The sequence below is a fragment of the Haliotis rufescens genome, unplaced genomic scaffold, assembly GCF_023055435.1.
Source record: "Haliotis rufescens isolate VD_foot unplaced genomic scaffold, xgHalRufe1.0.p SCAF_1, whole genome shotgun sequence".
NCBI lineage: Eukaryota > Metazoa > Mollusca > Gastropoda > Lepetellida > Haliotidae > Haliotis > Haliotis rufescens.
In genome coordinates this window covers 77813593-77832911 of record NW_025963779.1, presented here as the reverse complement: position 1 = coordinate 77832911, position 19319 = coordinate 77813593, and the positions used below count along the sequence as shown (strand labels likewise).

The following is a 19319-nucleotide window of genomic DNA, read 5'->3' as shown; positions in this document are numbered from 1 at the left end:
AGTATTCTCGTACACTTCATAAACACTTGCTCACAATGTAAATGGTAGCGTTCAATCGAAATATATTCGTATGAATATGAAAAAGGGTGTTGTCGCATTTTTCAAATTCTTTTGGAGCTGATTTTCAAAGTAATAATTACATGTACACAATATGTGTATTATCCTATTTTCCGCGATTTTGATTGGCTACCGTTGAATCAGGGCTCAATGGGTTTTTTCTCAATCTGCAGAAACAAAATTGAGATCCGGAACTACTCAGTTCTCAATAGGGTTGCCCTTCACCTCCAGCCAGTGCACCAGCTGGCGACATTTGAAAGGATGTCTAAAAATAGTATCGGCAACACCCACGTATCGGACTGCCACACAAATATGAGGGCCCCTGCTATAAACTCAAGTAAATCAATTAAGCTGTCAAAAGAAGATAATATTGCGGTTAGAACTCATAACATAATACATTAGGTGGTTTCTTTGCAGTCATAATAGTCCCCGAACTACCTTATGTTATGTTGCTCGGTCCAACCTTGATCAGCTTGATCGCGCGTTCGTTTTCTCAAATATTCGGGCGATCAGCTTTGTAATAATTGTTTTGCCTTTTTTGTCCATTTTTGAAGCATAACAGTCACAAACGTAATTTATAATCGTTAAAGAGCACTCAAATGAAAAAAGATATTTCCCTACATTCCTTAATTCCCTACATTTGCCATCTACGTTTCTTCACAAATGACCCATCAATATACGTCTATCAACTCGGGTGACCTAGATCGTAACGCCACCAGTGGCTATTTTGTTATGACCCTTCTATGTTCCTCCTCTTTATCAATCAGATTCTATCACTCATATTACAAGACGTTCTGATCGATAATCAAGATCCATATTGCAATAAAACGAGAGAGAGAGAGAGAGAGAGAGAGAGAAAGAGAGAGAGAGAGAGAAATAGAGAGAGAGAGAGAGAGAGAGAGAGAGAGAGAAAATTGGATTTAGATTCACGTTCATTCCCACGGGATTTAGGAAATTCGCTTTTCACCATCTGACTATTACAGTATGTCCAGTTATTTGCATATACTATCGTTGTTCAACAGCAACCTCTTTACTTAGATAATATATGTATCCGCCGAAACAGATTTCATTGGGGGTAAAAGGCAAAAGGTAAATTATATGAATGGATCAGTGATGACACCAGGTGTTAGCGAAAATTACCCTACCCTACCATATCATTATTGTTAAAATACGAATCACCGTGGGGATTGAAGGATACAATAAGCACCCACCAATCTATGTCGTTGTCGTAGGCGCCTCCGAAGGCGTTGAACGTTGCTCGTAATTTCAATCACTGGTTTTTCTGACCCAGACTCGATTTTTTACAGGCCGTCATCGAATCGCAGTTGATTGTGCCGTAAACAACGATCAACGATCCGTTTTATCGTAAGTTGTAACTTAAGTTTGAAGTATATGGAATTCACAGATAGATAGATACAAATCCGTGTTTTGTAAATATACTCGCCTATAAATGGTACTAGGACATTAACACAGACAAATCTCAAATACATAGTTCGTAGTTACAATGTGTTGTTGGAGTGTAGAGAAAACTGTAATATCTATAACCATTGCTGTTGTCCCCGCATACAGTAACATGTTTCATAGATTCACATTGCGACTGAGCTCCGTTCAGTGATTGGTGGAGGTTATTCCGTCTCTCCGGTCTCATCGTTATGAATTACACCACAAACGCTTAATTTGATATCTTTATTCACAGTCACGGTCCATGTGAATGTTTCTTTCTTCTTTTATCATGGCAATCTTGCCCTGAACAGCTGTTTGGAAAGTAGTCGTTGACTGCCGACTTCAAAGCATCACCTGTTTGGAAAGAATATCTCTTCTTTAATAATATGAAGGTATTAAAACTATACACTGTTATGTTATTATAAAGATACAAAGAAAATTGTGGATACCCTCGATCTATCAACAGTTTAGAGACATTTGGACATTGACTTTAAAAAGAAAATTAATATTATCATAATGCTACCCCCGATGAATAGATGGCTGAACAAATGATACTTTTGTATAAATTCTGTACCACATAACCGTACACGCGATCCTCGTTGAAATCCACTGACGATTCAAACATGTGCAGAACAGTGTACAGTGAATATAATTATCCAACCGATAGCATGAAGTATTAAAATTAACGGTTTTATCACACAAACTATTGCAACCTAGAGTACACTTAACGTCTCACACCTGCTTTCCTCTCACAAACTGACACTTGTGTGGAGAAGGGAACGTCCTTACCGCAATGCCACTTAACCCTACATGCTGTCACCGATGACGGGCTGTTAGGCTGAAAATCATTTCCGTTGAAACTATGGCTACTAGTTAAACCTAATGTGTACAAAGTAAAACAAAACGGGTGAAAATGCTTCAATGAAGACATTTAAACACTCGGCATATAATGACTAATATCAATCCAATCACATACCGATATATCCTGCCGCTGCCCTTGCCGCCAGCTCTGTCAATGAATACTCTCTGCTTGCTACATTTGTACCCGCTTTGTTCTTTCTGTTCCTTCCTGAAAAACATCATTTGTAATGCAGCAGCTACATCTACGCTAAGGACAAAAACATCTTTTTGTGAGAATAATCTTATACGCTACATGCAAGGACATCATATTATGTCTAAGGGACTGACGATATGTTATTCTTTTTTTATTCAAGAAACAACTGCATAACCAACTGCTTGGTCTGAAACATAATTATTTTTTTCAAGAATCGTCTTGGGCAATTTATTTTTGTCGTAAAAAGCCCAGTATTATGGAACATTTTAACCCCCAGGCCTATACAAAGTAAATGAAAAATTGTGAACTCTCTGATTTCTTTCCATAATGATATGGAATTACTTTATTATACACAAAGGGCAAAAACTATTACAATAATCATAAGTAACCTCTAGTAAAGGAAGAGCACATTGCTTGATTCCAACTATAGCTATGATATAAGTGATGACATCTCACCTCTGGTATTGACAACCAGTGAGCTGACGAGAAGTAGACATAGAACAAGGGCCGTTTTCGACATGACTGTGTTTGGCACAAAAGAAGGACAACTCTGTAAATAGAAAACACAAATGACGACTGGGTTTTTTTCAAAATGAGTAAGGTTTCACTTATATGCTAGTACATAATGAAATCTTATACACATTAGCATAATTTAGAAACATTCACTACACTAACCCGTAAAAAAACAAGTGTCCAAAGTGTTTAAAACGTATAAAGAATTCAACACATTATTGGCTGTTATAATGACAAATCACGCAATATTTGGGACAAATTGTACACTTACATTTGCTGCAATGTTAAAGTGTTCTTCACCGTGGGTTTCTCGCAGGTAGTGTCGAAGGCTCCACCTACATATGCTGCTATCTTATGTCGGAAAAGCCCTGGAATAAGTTACTAATATTACACGTTCTTCACGTGGCAAATCCTCTTCTATAAATAATACAAGTAAAACCCATGATTCAAACACCATTTGTATGTTGGCAAAATGGCTCAGTTTTATTATTTCTTGACGACTCCAGCCCTGTTGCTTTCACTTTCGTTTCCGACTCTGTGGACCGGGCTTGTTGTGTATTTTGAGTAGTTCAGTTCTTTGTTGTTAACCTGACACTATTGCCCACCATACATCTACGTATGCGTGGTTGCCGGTGTTTTGGATCTGCAGCATTAGCTCGGGAACTGCTAACCTTGGATTTCTTTGGAGGAGGAGGAGCACTAGCTAACACTGTTAGAAACCCGATAATATACTAAACCATACAATTGGCAGTTGTCAATACGATCACTATTACTGTTGCATTAAAAGGATTAAATATTTGTCAGCTGTTCGGAAAACATATCCATCGCAATTATAAATACTTTTACAATTCAAGCATGTACAAACTGTGTACTGTGCACAATAGGCTTTGAACAGAGCTAAACAAACCCCTGTGATCTTTTGTATCCAAATCATGGTCCGTGATCGTTATGGGGATCCCAGAGTTTAGGCGTTTTTTGTTTGTTTGTTTCTTTAGAGTTTTGCTTAGGATTTGTGATATAGCCTCCCCATATATACCATCGAACCGTGCTGGATGTTATCTGCTGATCTTCGGTTATAAACAGAAACACCGAGCCACATTCAACAGATAGGTATCGCTACATATTGATTTTTTCTTAACCTTATTCTCAGTTTTCAAGATGTAATCTGTGAAAAGGTGTTAGGCTTTATTATTTTCAAATTTAAGTTATAAAAACATGCGATAATTGTTTTCCCTAGCTCCTCTAAACGTTGTAAATGTAATATTTGTTCGTGTAAAATGTCAACAGCAAGGTTTTGTTCAAGATGGAAATAGCGCCACGTTCACAGCCACGACGTGGCACTGATAGCAATGGGACTTCTACTTCTATTCAACTGTAACCACACTTGTCAGCCGTGATGGTTTCGTTTGACACATGCGGAAATTTTCCACTGTCATATACAAAACCTTTCTGTAAAAGACTCCTTTGTATTGTGAAGACCGAAAGCGAAAGTGACACAGTTCACGCAAATCTCGGAGGGAGTTGTCCAAAATCCGTTTGCATGTCAATCATGCGCCAGTATTTTAATAAACTATCAATAAAATTTGTTTGGAATAGTTTAAGGCACATTGCGAGACAGATGACAGACGTTATGTCTAAATTTCGCATTTTCTCCGGAACAATGTACTTAAAACAACGGCGTACAGAATATGCGACACCATAGTGTACCGTGTGGGTAATACTTACATTACCAACTGAAAAACGACTTGACGACCTGGGGCCCGTTCCACAAAGCGATCTTAGTCCTAAGTTGGTCGTAACTCCCATACTTTATCATTGTCTTACGATCAACGTCGCCCTAAGATCGCTTTGTGGAACGGGGCCCTGTACATCAAGTCTGACTCAGACAAAAACAATGCCTAAAAGCATGAGCGACGATCCACGCCATCGGAGCACGGTGCTTCCCAAATTAGTCCAGTCGCAGACCAATCATTTGTCGGTTTCTTTGCGACAAGCATGGGACACTGGTGATCTTGATTCAAATTTCTGGATTAACGAAATATAGGGATTGAGTGGTACGGTTTCCTTAATTATATAGAAACGTTCCAAAGTCAGCGTCCGATTTCCGGTGTCCGAAATAATTGGGTCATGGGTTTATTTGTTCACGTAAGGTCTAATCTTATTCATTATTCATTTTCTGTCTGAAGTCATGTGGTGGATGAGTATGAGTGAGTGAGTATGGTTTTGCGGCGCTTTTAGCAATATTCCAGCAATATCACGGCGGGGGACACCAGAAATGGGCCTCACACAAAGCGAACGCTTTAACCACTAGGCTTTAACCCCCCCCCCCCCCCCCCCCCCCCTCATGTGGGGAAGGCATGATAATTGTGAATGTCCTGACCTTGTCATCTGTACTACGTCACGTTATTGTACACAGTGCGAGGCATATCTTAATTCCGTCACTTAACGGAGCTGTTGGGGTTGTCCACACAGGTACTTAATAAGTGTACCCTACATGTAGGTACCTTTATGTATGCATGTATGTACCCTACCCAAAATTGAAATACAGAAATTCCAAGCGTGGAGTTATTAATGGCGCTGATGCTGGGATTTAGAGGATAAGGTAACAGAAACCCTTGCGTCATATTACACATGCGAGTCTACATGACAGCCAATCTGAAACCGATTCCATGCATTGTAAAATAGACTGTCGTAAATTTATTGCCTAGCTGACGTAGTTTGTGCCTACAGAAATGTAACTGGGCTACAGTTTGGTTATACAGAACGGTACTTGGGGTTAAATTTCTGTAGTAATATGTCGACTACAGTCTGCAAGAGCCTAAATGACCAATATGACGTCATTGTCACGTTAAACTTTTAAACTTTTAAACGCCATTCCTGTTTGCGGCATACCCAAAGTGCGTAGACGTTGGTTTTCAGCAAGCCATGACATTGTGTAAACGTTGCTTACGGTTAAATACAGACCACCTTAACAAGAAAGTAACATGCAAATCCGGTTTATTTACCTTGGCCTTCACCTTCAGTCACACACGCGCGAGGTTTAAGTGGCGCTAGAAATATAACGTCCATTCATAATACTGACAATACTTTCTATATGAAACCGTTTTCAAGACATTTGACAATTTCACACACTTAAAACAACACGTAGCATGTGTTTATTAAAATATTTATAATTTATCTTCACTGAATGAAAATGCTGATGCGATCGATATCCCTGGCAAATCTTCAGATTCCAAATCTTCAGTTTCTTCCGGTAATCTTCAATTTTCAGGGGGCTGTTTATTTCACAAGCATGTGGAGACGTCAGTCGGACTAGATGTCTATAGATGTCAGAAAACACTCACTTGTGTCCGAGAGAAACTGAAATACTGACAGCACATCCAAGGAGTGCCGTTTGATGGAGCTGTAGAAATCCCTGACAGAAAGGTCTTGATTTTGGTAAACCATATGTAAACGATGTAAATATGTAAACAGGGATAAGATTCCAGAAATAAGTTTTTTCATGCTGATCGTCTTCAACATGATACGGGGGCACGGGTGGCCCAGTTGTCTGAGGCGCCGCGATTCGCTGTGCAGAGTTGCGTCCCTTGGACATGACAGAAACCTATGGTTTGTGGGTTCGAATCCCGGTTCGCCCCGATTATGTTTCAAGGTTTGTCAGCACCACGTGCTCGTGGTTTTCACCGAAGTGGTAAACGTCTGAGACCTGAATCACTTCGTGCTTTCCTCCCACACTAAGCTGACACGCCTTGATATAACAGGAGTACTGTTTAAAGCGGCGTTAACCCCAACTCACTCACTCACTCACTCACTCTTCCTGTCGCAGGTGGTTACTGAGCACTCCGCTTGAAGCGCGCATGCTTGAAATCAATCACGGGTAAACCTGTGAGCTGCTAAGAATTTATGCGGATAATAGCCTTTATGTTTATCCACACGAACCTGTTCTACTTTCTCTTTCGTTTCTGTGAACATGTGCTACCTTTGGTCCGGACTCACTATAATAAGTGAATACCTCGCGCCCGTTACAGACGATTAACACGATAGGGTTACATTAGCGATTAAGATGGTTTGCAAATGACAACAAGCTGTGAAGATGTAGACTGTTTCAAACAGAGTTGTGCCCACAACCTTATATACCAGAGTTATGTCTAGACATCACCGTAAAACCTTCATGAGATTACCTGCATGTATCCTACCTATGGCAATCGAGGTTGGAAGGCATCCCAACCCGCCGATCACTCTTAAAATAGACTCTACACCTTGTGCCCGGCATTTGTTGAACATGAAACTTATATGTTCATGAAAACTTATTGATCGCGCTACCTAATTCAAATTTCGGGCGGTCGGGTAGCCTAGTGGTTAAAGCGATTGCTCGTCACGCCGAAGATCCGGATTCGATTCCCGACATGGGTACAATGTTTGAAGCCCATTGCTAGTGTCCACCGCCGTGATATTGCGGGAATATTGCTGGAATATTGCTAAAAGCGGCGTAAAATCAAACTGACTCATTATATAAATTTCACTTGTGGCATTTTCCATTTCTCTTAACTGCATCTTTTTGAATAAGTGTTCAGTGGAAGAATATACCTTTGTACATCAAGGCATTAAATATCTCAACGTTATTGTCCATGTTTCCACATTGCGAGTGAACTCCACTCATTGATTTGTTGAGGTATTTTTTTCTCCCTCCGTGTTACAATGACGTATAACGTTATGAGATTTAATCATCTCATCATTATAACTTACCTCTCAAACGGTCATTAACTCGACATTTTCGTCTCTGTCCCTGATCACTCTTCGATCGTCTTTTATCTCAGCAGTCCTGCCCTGAACAACTGTTTGAAAAGTAGTCTTCGACCCCCAAACTAAAGCAGAACCTGCTGGAAAGAGTGAGTGAGAGTGTGAGCTTAATGTGGGAGGAAAGCCCGAAGTGGTGCAGGTCTCAGAGCTTTACCACCTCGGTGAAACCCACGAGCACGGGTATGGTGCTGACAAACCTAAAAAACATAATTGGGGCGAATCGGGATTCGAACCCACAATCATAGGTTTCTGGCGTGCCCAAGGGACGCAACTCTGCACAGCGAATCGCGGCGCCTTGGACGACTGGGCCACCCGTGCCCCCTGCTGGAAAGAATATCCCCTTGTCAGTACATCATTTATTAATATGAAGGTATTTAAAATATACACGGTACTGTTATTGATGACGATACAAATAAGGTAGTGGACACCCTTGGTCTATAACCAGTATAGAAATATATTAGACCAGAACACCAGAAATAACATTTGGTCCGTGAATTCTAAATATAACAACATTATCATGATGCTACTCACTATGAATAGTGAGTGGGTATGGTTTTACGCCGCTTTTGGCAATATTCCAGCAATATCACGGCGGGGGACACCAGCAATGGGCTTCATACATTGTACCCATGTCAGGAATCGAACCCGGGTTATCGGCGTGACGAGCGAACGCTTTAACCACTAGGCTACCCGACCGCCCCCACGATGAATAGATGGCTGTACAAATGATACCTTTGTATAAACCCTGTACCACATAACCGTACACGCGATCATCGTTGAAATCCGCTGACAATTCAAACATGTGCAAAACAGTGTACAGTGAATATAATTATTCAACCGATGTCATGAAGTATTAAAATTAATGGTATTTTTACACAAATTATTGCAACCTCAAGTACACTTAACGTCTCACACCTGCTTTCCTCTCGTGACATTATTGTTCAAAGTAATGTTAAATCAAGCTCACTTATTCATCACCATGCACTATCTTCTTTTCGACGTGCTTCGTACAGTACATCTGTGGCTTTAAAATGCTGTCAGCTGTGCACCCCATACTCAAGAACAGTGCTAAACAAATTTATGTAACAATAGCACGGTCAATGATCGGTATGAGGATCACAGAGTTTGGGCTTTTTTTTGTATATTTTGAGTTTGGGTTGTTGGGGTTTATTTTGAGTTTTGCTTAGGCTTTGTGATATAGCCTCCATACCATCGGACCGTGCCATATATGAAATGATTGTGTGCAGTTATGTACAGCCACACTGAACCACATTTCAACAGATAGGTATCACCACATATTTTACTTTTAAAAATCTTATTCCGAGTTTTCAAGTTATTATCTGTGACCAGATGTTACGCTGGAATAAGTACATATTTATAGTATGAACACAAGCGATTATTGTTTTCTCTGACCCCGATAAACGCAATAAATGGAGTATTTTGTCGCATTTAATGTCCATCTAAAGTTATAGTCCTGATAAAAATAGAGCCACGTATACTACTGTGACGTGGCGCTAAAATGGAATGATATACCTGTGGGGCGTTTACTTCTACACCGTAACCACTTGTTGTAACTTAGGGTCTGTATATGCGGAGGTAAAAATCAGAACATGTGCATAAAACGTGTACATATGTTATGCAAATGACTGCTCATGGTGCAGACATATTGTGTCGAAAGTGAAAGTAGAAACATTTCACAGAAATCCTGCAGATAGATGTCATCGCGGTTTGGTCAGCTAATATTGGGTCACATTCTTTCCTGGTCATTTGAGAAAAAGTATTTTTAATAAAAAGCACGAGATTGTTAAAATCGACAATCAGACATTACCGTTTAACCATTCATTGTGAACTGTCTGACTATGAAAGCCTTGGTGAACATTTATATTCGTTCATTCAAGCAGTCCCGATTGATGAGGCGCAGAAAAGATACATTCGGGACATGCTGTTACTCGTTTAATGTAATACTCTCTGAGACAATAAAAGGGAGACTTTGGAAGGGTAATTGCATCTGGTTTCCTGTTTGAACATAAATTTCTTAATTCAATCATTAGGTCAAGTAAAGTATATGATGAAGCTAGAAAAATGATGCTATTAATAACTGGATACATTTTCGATGTGTTAACAATGTAAACTTGAAAGCTAATCTAGAACAAATTCAACAATTCTCGATTGGGCAGCACCCAGTGTCCGTGACGCCGTAATTCACTGTGCATAGTTACGCCCCTTTGATGTGGCAGAATCCTATGATTGTGAGTTCGCATAATGATTTTCTTGTTTTGTCAGCTCAATAGCTTCACCAAAGTGATAAGCGTCCGAGCATCACTCCCTGCTTTCCTCCTTCATGAAGCTGATACACCATGAGATTAATGAATTACTCTTCATATGCAGCGTTAAACTAAATTCACACACTCATTCATGTAGCGATCCTGGTGAAAGAATACATGCCAAACAACTTCAGTGTAAAGTAATCTAAAGGTACAAGAAGAAAATACTGCGTATGTATGATATAAGGGAGACCCGTGAAGATCCGGGGTAGAATGGGTCTTCAGCAACCCATGCTTGGTGTAAAAGGCGACTATGCTTGTCGTAAGGCTACGTACGGGATTGGGTGGTCAGGCTCGCTGACTTGGTTGATGAATGTCATCGTATCCCAAGTGCGTGGATTGATGCTTCCGATATCAATCACTGGATTGTCTGGTCCAGACTCGATTTATTTACAGACCGCCGTCATATAGCTGGAATATTGCTGAGTGCGGCGTTAAACAATAAACCAACCAACCAATGATATTCTTTGTTATTTCCTATCACTTGTAAAAAGGAGCACGCATCAGTGTAAGAGCTCCCAGTAGCAACCGATGCTTGTCGTAAGAAGCGACTAACGGGTTCGGGTGGCCAGGCTCACTGACTTGATTGATGCTTGTCATCGTTCACCAATTGCCTAGATCGATATTCAAGATGTCAATCACTGGATTGTCTGGTCCAGACTCGATTATTGACAGACCGCCGTCTTATATAGCTGGAATATTGGAATATTGCCGAGTGCGGCGACAAAGAACAAGTATCTTAGTTGCATCCATTCATAGAGGGAAGGTCCACCATGTATGTCCATGTTTACGGTAATAACCCCTCTGTTATTGATAGAGTTGTTGTAAAATGACACTTTTGGGGAAAGGCTTTATCACACGATGTGTCACAAACAAAGAAACGGGCTTCACACATTGTGCCTATGTGGGGAATAGAATCCGGGTCTTCGGCGTGACGAGAGACTGCTTTAATCACTGGGCTACCTTACCGCCCTTCGGCTACAGAAAGAACACCACGCTTCCTAAGCATGCTGCAGAGGTGTGGTATAATTCATTTCATGTAATGGGCGATCATATTCAGGAATAAAAAACATAAAACGATTTGTACTAATATTTGCTGTTATAAAAAGGGTATGACGCACATACTTGTCTGATGGTGTATGTCATCGGTCCCAATTGCTCTGGTCCAGACTCGATTATTTACACAGACCGCCGTCAAATAGCTGGAATATTGCTGAGTGCGGCGTTAAACAACAAACAAACAAACTTGTCTGACGCTTTAAACAATCAAGCCGACAACGATTTGATTTCAACCACTAGCTGACCAAACACATCTTGGATTTTAGTTTTGGCTCGTGACAGGTGACGAGGCCTGCATCCATCGCCATGACCCCGGGAGCCAAACCAAGCTCTAGAAGTCTGAAGCAACTGGATCCTCTGAGAAGGTTACGACCACTTTCGTTTGGGACAGCAAAGTGATAGTATATATCGATTATTCAAATACGGGAACAACTGTGAATGGTGAATATTATGCCAACCTATTGAGAAAATTTTGCATGTCAATCAGCGAGAGCGTCTCGTCAATAACGTGATGTTCTCCTCCAGGATAATGCTCAAGTTCACCAATCATGTTGCAATGGTTGCTGTTCGAGAATGTGGATACAAGTATCTACTCCAGGATTTGGCCTTCTATAAAGTTTATGACAATTGACCGGGACAAGAGATGAAACAAACGTATTGAACTTCATGGGACTATGTTGAAAAATAATTAAAGCTCAAGAAAATATTCGTTTGTGTGTTCATTAACGCCGCACTCAACACGAACATATTTAAGGTTTAAGTAAGCTGGGCTCAAAACATTTTGAGAATCACTGGTATTATACATATAATCTTTCAGAAGTGACTTGTTAAAGGTATCACCTGATTGTGAATAAGATTAATTATATTACAAAATACTGATCGACGTGTCACTGTGCTCTGTTATGTCCCTTAGCCCAGAAACCCTATGATCGTTGGTTCGAATCTTGGGTCGCCTTGGTTATGTTTATTGGTTATCAGAGCCGTGGTTGTGTGTTTCACCAAAGTGGAAAACGCCTAATATCTGCACGACTTAAGACTTTCGTTCCTCATCAAGACGTGATAAAACTGAAATAGCGTTCAAAGTGCTCTTAAATCAAACTAACTTTCTCGATATGTTAACTCCTTATTTCAATGGGGGCACGGGTGGCCCAGTCGTCTAAGGCGCCGCGATTCGCTGTGCAGAGTTGCGTCCCTTGGACATGACAGAAACCTATGGTTGTGGGTTAGAATCCCGGTTCGCCCCGATTATGTTTCAAGGTTTGTCAGCACCATACCCGTGCTCGTGGGTGTCACCGAAGTGGTAAACGTCTGAGACCTGCATCATTTCGGGCTTTCCTCCCACACTAAGCTGACACGCCGTGTTATAACTGGAATACTGTTAAAAGCGGCGTTAAACCCAACTCACTCCCGCATTCCTTATTTCAAACTTTGTGGATCGTGTCAAATGTTTGGGTTACACAGGACTGAATTCAAATACGTGAAATAACGAAAATAACACATATTTCTTAGAGGATGATTCATTGAAAAAATGAGTATTTGCATTAACAAATCCTTTTCAAAATAAATGAAAAAATCTCTTTAATAATTCTGTTAAATGTAATTTTCTTCAAGGCCCCTCTGTTCTCACACTGGACGCATTGCAGGCTGGGGCGGGTTCAACATGCTGTTGACACATGTGGCTGAAATAGGAAATAGAACAAATATCTGGTTTTGGTTTGGTTTGATTAGTTGTTTTACGCCGCACTTATCAATATTCCAGCTATATGACGGCGGTCTAAAAATAATCGAGTCTGAGCCGGACAATCCAGAGATTTACATCATGAACATCGATCCACGCAATTGGGAGCGATGACATGCATCAACCAAGTCAAGCGAACCTGACCACCCGATCCCGTTAGTCGCCTTTTACGACAAGCATAGTCACCTTTGACTGCCAGCATGGGTTGCTGAAGACCTATTCTACCCCGGATCTTCACGGTTTAACACATATCTGGATCAGCTACAGGTAACCACGTAAATGTACGCAATTTCGTGTCACACACATGCATCAGTTTGCGGTCATACATTTCATTTTAAACAGGAATGACAGTTCAAAGATACGGATAGAGACGAAGGGCATGTAACGCTATTTCTACCATGGACAGTTCAATCGGGTTTCAAATCATATCACCCTCCTGTGATTGAAACAGGTAATTTAACGACCGTATCATCGCGGAAGTTAATATTTATAGATACCAATAATTTCTCAATGATTGCCAGTTGGCATTTAATAATAATAATATTATTATTGCCTTACGCAAATTCGTTTTGAGAATCATCTATCTGTTTACCTTCATTAAGTGTGAGATTAGCTGAGGTCAAGTCTTGGTTAACTCTGTACTCGTAGTTCCCTGTGTCCTCAAACTGTACATCTGTTATCGTTAACTCACGTTCCCTGCCATGGACAGCGATGCGAGTCTTGTCTGAGTGTGTCAGTGGTAGATTGTTTCGGAACCACTGTCCTATAGCCTATAGTGTCACCGTTCAACACGCACCTGAAGATGGCGGAAGCTCTCCGTATTACCTCGAGGTTCTTCAGTCTGCTAAAGAAGCCTAATCAACTAGACATCATTGACATTGTCTCGAAACAAAACACATATGATAATATTTTTACTTCAGAATCAGAAACTCGGTTGAAAACACCAAGCCTTTGAATGCATAAAACTATATATCCTGGGGTTAATATTTCATTATGATTTAGTTTTTAATTAACATCATGGTGTGGTACATTTGTTTAAGAATTTGTTTATATGAGCGAGTGTGATCACCAATCTGGAAGCCACGAAATATTTATTGTAAATTATTGTAAATACCAATATCTACATACCTGATGTTGAAAATGATGGCCACAAAACGGTGCTTTTAGGCGCTGAGGTTTTATAGCTCGTACCTGGGAATTCGTCAAACTGCAAAAAATCAAGACAGGGATGTGTCATGTTAACATTCGTTGTAATTTGATAGTGTGTATTGATTATAGGATTATATTCCATTTTGTATAGAGTATTTTCATTTTTTTATAAATCTTATCGTGACCACGAGGATGCAGCCTTAGTATGACAAGTAAGCAGTTCACTTTCAGAAAGGACGGTGCACATCTCAAGAAGAATGTGCTATAATTCCTTTCGTACAATGGGCGATCACATTTAGCAATGAAAAATAGATTTGTACGAATATTTGGTGTAATGGTTGACATGATTAATTATCTCTGTTGTGATGCTTAAAACAATCGAGCCGACAACATTGTGATTGGGCATGTTTTGTGCACCTTTTGTGTATTATTACGGTCGCAATGTCAATGTTCTTTTTAACTTAACTCGTTTTCATTCGACATTATTGGCGTCATTAGAAATATAGCGCCAAACTACAAACACATTAAGAAAGGAACTGTGTATCTTAAAATTAAATTAAGTCAAATAAACACAAATAGCAAGAAAACACTGAATTTTGAAAAACTTGAACTTGAAACATAGAAATGTCATTTTGGTAAACACACACCAGAATAGGAGGCAGTCGAGCATAACATTCAGACCTGCTTTCGTCTCTCTCTCTCTCTCTCTCTCTCTCTCTCTCTCTCTCTCTCTATATATATATATATATACAAAAATGAGGTAAATGTTCACTCGGTGTACATGTAATATATAATAAAATAATAAAGTCCACGTTAGTCCATCATCTTCTTTATATCAGTTTCATACATAGTACTTTCGCTGTCTCATGACAGCTCTTCAGTGTGAAGAGCTGTCATGAGACAGCGAAAGTACTATGTATGAAACTGATATAAAGAAGATGATGGACTAACGTGGACTTTATTATTTTATTATATATATATATATATATATCTATATATATCTATATATAATAAAACAAAACGTTAAGCAGCAGCCTGACAACATTAAAAACTGAAAGTTCCATTTATTTAGGAAATAAACGTTGGAAATCTGGTGGGTTCAAGCAAAAACCTGAAAAGTTACAAATGCACACATTTTGACATAAATTAAAAACATAAAAAACCGGCTTGCCCGTCAGTTACTCAAATGTCAATGAAACTCATTTGGCGGATGTTAGAAATGTCATTCCTAATGTCAAGAGGCTGACACGGCTCAGTAACATGTAGAGGTACCATGTGCAGATCAGACGTTGAATTGTTAGCTTTCTGTAAAGCAGAATCCAGTTCTGACAGTCTTGACTTAGGAACTGCTACGTTGAATTTGCCGTCCAAGAATGTCCCACGGGTGCTCTGTGGGATTAAGATCCGGGCTCCGAGCAGGCCACGGCAAGGTTGTAATCATGGCTTCGTGGCGTAGAAACTCTATCACTGCTCGTGATCTGTGTGGACAGGCATTATCGTCCATGTACACAGGCCGTATCCTCAATGGTTGTCCTAATAGCCTACCTATGTCCCTTTAAGACATCCCAGTGTTTACCATGCCAATTTGGGTCTGTCTTTAACCAACAGATATTCGTCGACGAGTCATTGGACCGTATCAAACAATATGTATTTATTTGTTTAGTTGTTTGCCACACTCAGCAATATTCCAGCTATATGACGACGGTCTGTAGATAATCGAGTCTCGACCAGACAATCCAGCGATTGAGATCATGAGCATCTATCCACGCAGTTGGGATGCGATGACCGTCAACCAAGTCAGCGAGCCTGACCACCCGATCCCGTTAGTCGCCTCACACGACAAGAATGGGTTGCTGAAGACCAATTCTCTACTCGGATCTTCACAGGCTCCAAGTGTATTCACAATATAGATAACGGGAACTAAATCGAACTGAATGCATGTTTAATGACGATACGCTCACCTTTTCGCGAGAACCTGATATTATACAATTTGATAGTGATTCATAAACACATGCTCGTGGTGTAGTCGGAACCGTACAAACGACTCTGTTTTTGACAGAGATTTCTTATGATTATGGAATGGGTTTTGACGCTTTTATTTACAATATATTTAATAAAGAATGAAATATAACGTATGCGAACACTATTATTAACCATATGCCCTATCAGCACTTGCATACACTGAACCCAAATATGACATTATTACATTTCAAAATGTACCTATAACAATGTATTGGCGAGGAAAAAGATCATACAATAAATACGCAATTTAACATAAATTTATATTACATCGTTCTATTGTTTAGAATAATGGGCAATATAATATAAACTGAATAAAATTTATTTGACACATGTCATAGTAATAATATGTTATCTATTAAATGCCAATAATTTATTGTACTATACCCATTTCTCTCTTATCATCCTTGTTTCTCCTATGTCCGTCCTGGAGGAAGAATTTCCCATTCTGCTTCTGAAACAAATGCCTTTTTTTATTCACTACTTATTCCATATACCGATGCTTTGTACAAGGCCCGTTCAACACATGGGACTTGAGTATTATCCGTTTAACAATCCATATTTTAAGAACTTTCAGGAAGGAATACCAGAACCGCCAGTACAGCAGCTCTGAGAATGGCCTTAGGCTACAAGGCTACAGTCGAATGCAGAATGACTCCTCAGTGATAAGTACATTCAATGCATTCAAGTGCATTCGATTACATTCAAAGCCTAAGTAAAATTGTCACCATGTTTTATGGTAGACGTGAGGAGGAAACATGACTGTTTGAAAGTGAATGTAGCATTGTAAGGAATTCATAAAAATACTTTACCTCTGGCACTGACACTAAATCTTATCAGGAACAGATGAGATAAGATCAGGTGCACGTGTGGCATGTCTTACAAGGCAATGTGATTCCGAGACTCATCTTTGTGAGTGCAGTTGTCCTACTTTCCCTTTATGTCGAGCAATATTGCCTCAGCTCGAGCGCCTGGTGGCTTCATTTCACAATGTTTTAGGTACAATCCAACATGCTCCTATTTCTACCAAGATTTCGCCAAACAAGGAGCGTCATAAAACTCTGCCTAAAAGTTGTTTGATCAAAGTTACATTCAAGGCATCAGTGGGGGCGGTCAGGTAGCCTTGTGGTTAAAGCGTTCGCTCGTCACGCCGAAGACCCGGGTTCGATTTCCGACATGGGTAGAATGTGTGAAGCCCATTGCTGGTGTCCCGAGCCTTTAACAACGGCGTAAAACCAAACTCACATGCATCAGTGATGCTTTCAAACGTTTTACGGTAGATATGTGATGGACATTTGACGCATCAGTAACACAAATGATGTTCGATGCAATTTTCTATTTCGACTTGTCCTTTATTTTTCCGTGTGTTTTTTTCAGGTGAACAATCGACTTTCCTTTACAAGTATTTGTGACGGGTGCCACCGGTGGGGTAGGGTACGTTCACCTTATCGTCCGGTAATTCTCTGGCGTTAACGTTTTATATCAATAATTATGGAAATAATTTTGTCTCTTATATTTTATTAAATTTGTATTTAAGAAATGAAAGAAACACCAACAGTTTTCATTAACCAGTGATTACCAAACCCATACTATGTTTTTGGCATAAGCTGATCGGCGGTAGAATGGAAGAAAAAAATTAATTCAGAGAATGACAAATGTCAGGGATTATTGCTTTCCCTCACTGAATATATTCCCTGTAACACATATCATATTGATAGATCTTACCTATCTTAATGCGACGCATACATTCAAGTCCTCTCTTCCCTTTCCATCCAAATGACCGTGTTGGACCCTGACACATTGCAGTAAATGAGTGAATTGAGATAAGAACTAATCTATGCACCTTAGTTAAAAGGTACATAGTCCATAGCGAGGTCGCTGTGCAAAGCGTATGATTTCTGTTTGGTGGCTGACTACTACCAAGGAATCCCTGCATGGTATTGAATACAGGTTAAGGCTGCACATCTTTGCCCATGCCTACACACATTCATTGTTGCCCATGCCTACACTCGCATTTTCGCATTTAATTCACGCTCGCGTTAATTTCAAGATTTACAGTATAGAATTCTGACATACAAAAATTTAGAAGTTGGTAAAACACGAATATATGAAACGCTTGTGGATAACACCGTTTTCTTGTATGTAAAGATGTTACAGCACTACTTCTTGCCCCCATCATAAGGTTGAGTAAGTGAATGATTATATGTTTACCTAGGGTAGGGTTAATACAAACAGATAACACCATAACAAGAAATACTTTGATTAACGGGAGAGAAGTCAATGGGGCTTGTAAGCAGGTTTCAGGTCAATGGCGTTAGCAGTGTTACGTTGGACTGAACATGGCCAATAACACTCGATGCTCGCTGGTGTAATTTTTAAAAAACCTCCCCGGGCTAAAATGCGCTCGAGCTAGCTACCATGTGTGCGCTTGTAAATGCTGTTGCTGTGTTGTAAAAACGTCCAAAGACGACAAAGGCTGTGCTCGAAGTCAACACGGGCTTCACCCATTCATTATACGAGGAAAAGTTTTCACTTTTCATCCACATTTTTCTTGACATGTGTTTTCTTTCAAATGCTGCAAATTTGTAAATGTTGATTAATCTATGCTCATTGGTCAATCATCATATGAGGATGTCATTGAAATGTGTTCAGAAAAAGTCGATCGTTTAATATGTTATTTATTGTAAAAAAATGAAAGAAGCAATTTACTCTTGTTAGTGTATTGTCAAGTTCCCCTGCTATTCATTATATATCAAATACGAATCAATCAGTCTTGAATATGTCCCAATATATCGTAATAAGGTACCTCATAAAATCATATTTATGTGTCCAGGTGAGATAAGACAAATTAAATTAATAAATAATGTGCATTATGGCCATTGTAAATTGGCTGAAATCCCAAACATGCGACCAGTCTCACTGGCAAGGTTTTTACAATGAATGCGCGCACATGCAAGACGTCCTGTTATGGCTTGATCTTTAAGTCAATGGTGTACCATTATTGTAATCTTAACCTTCATCATCAGGTCTTATTCCGAATAATGTTTTTCTCTTTTTCACATATACCTTTCCTTCATATATGGTTTAAATACATATACATGGATGTATCAATATTGTTTTTCTTTTACTATACTCTGATTTAGACATATCCACTGATATATTT

General features: G+C 39.6%; 2 long non-coding RNA genes across 4 annotated transcripts; both read right to left on the bottom strand.

Moving 5' to 3' along the window:
• Positions 1-1729: 1729 nt before the first annotated feature.
• Positions 1730-3477, bottom strand: LOC124147829. The gene is made up of 4 exons (XR_006862888.1): positions 3339-3477; positions 3011-3104; positions 2477-2569; positions 1730-1854 (listed from the first exon to the last, which is right to left on the bottom strand). It is a non-coding gene; the product is annotated as an uncharacterized LOC124147829 (long non-coding RNA).
• A 9263-nt stretch (positions 3478-12740) lies between these two features.
• LOC125383203 lies at positions 12741-17875 on the bottom strand. Of its 3 annotated transcripts, XR_007222700.1 has the most exons (5): positions 16544-17875; positions 15410-15615; positions 14117-14195; positions 13581-13832; positions 12741-12929 (listed from the first exon to the last, which is right to left on the bottom strand). It is a non-coding gene; the product is annotated as an uncharacterized LOC125383203 (long non-coding RNA). The 3 variants fall into 3 exon arrangements; XR_007222697.1 differs by lacking the exon at positions 16544-17875 and having other exon boundaries at positions 12745-12929; positions 15410-15889; XR_007222696.1 differs by lacking the exon at positions 15410-15615 and having other exon boundaries at positions 12746-12929.
• Positions 17876-19319: the final 1444 nt, after the last annotated feature.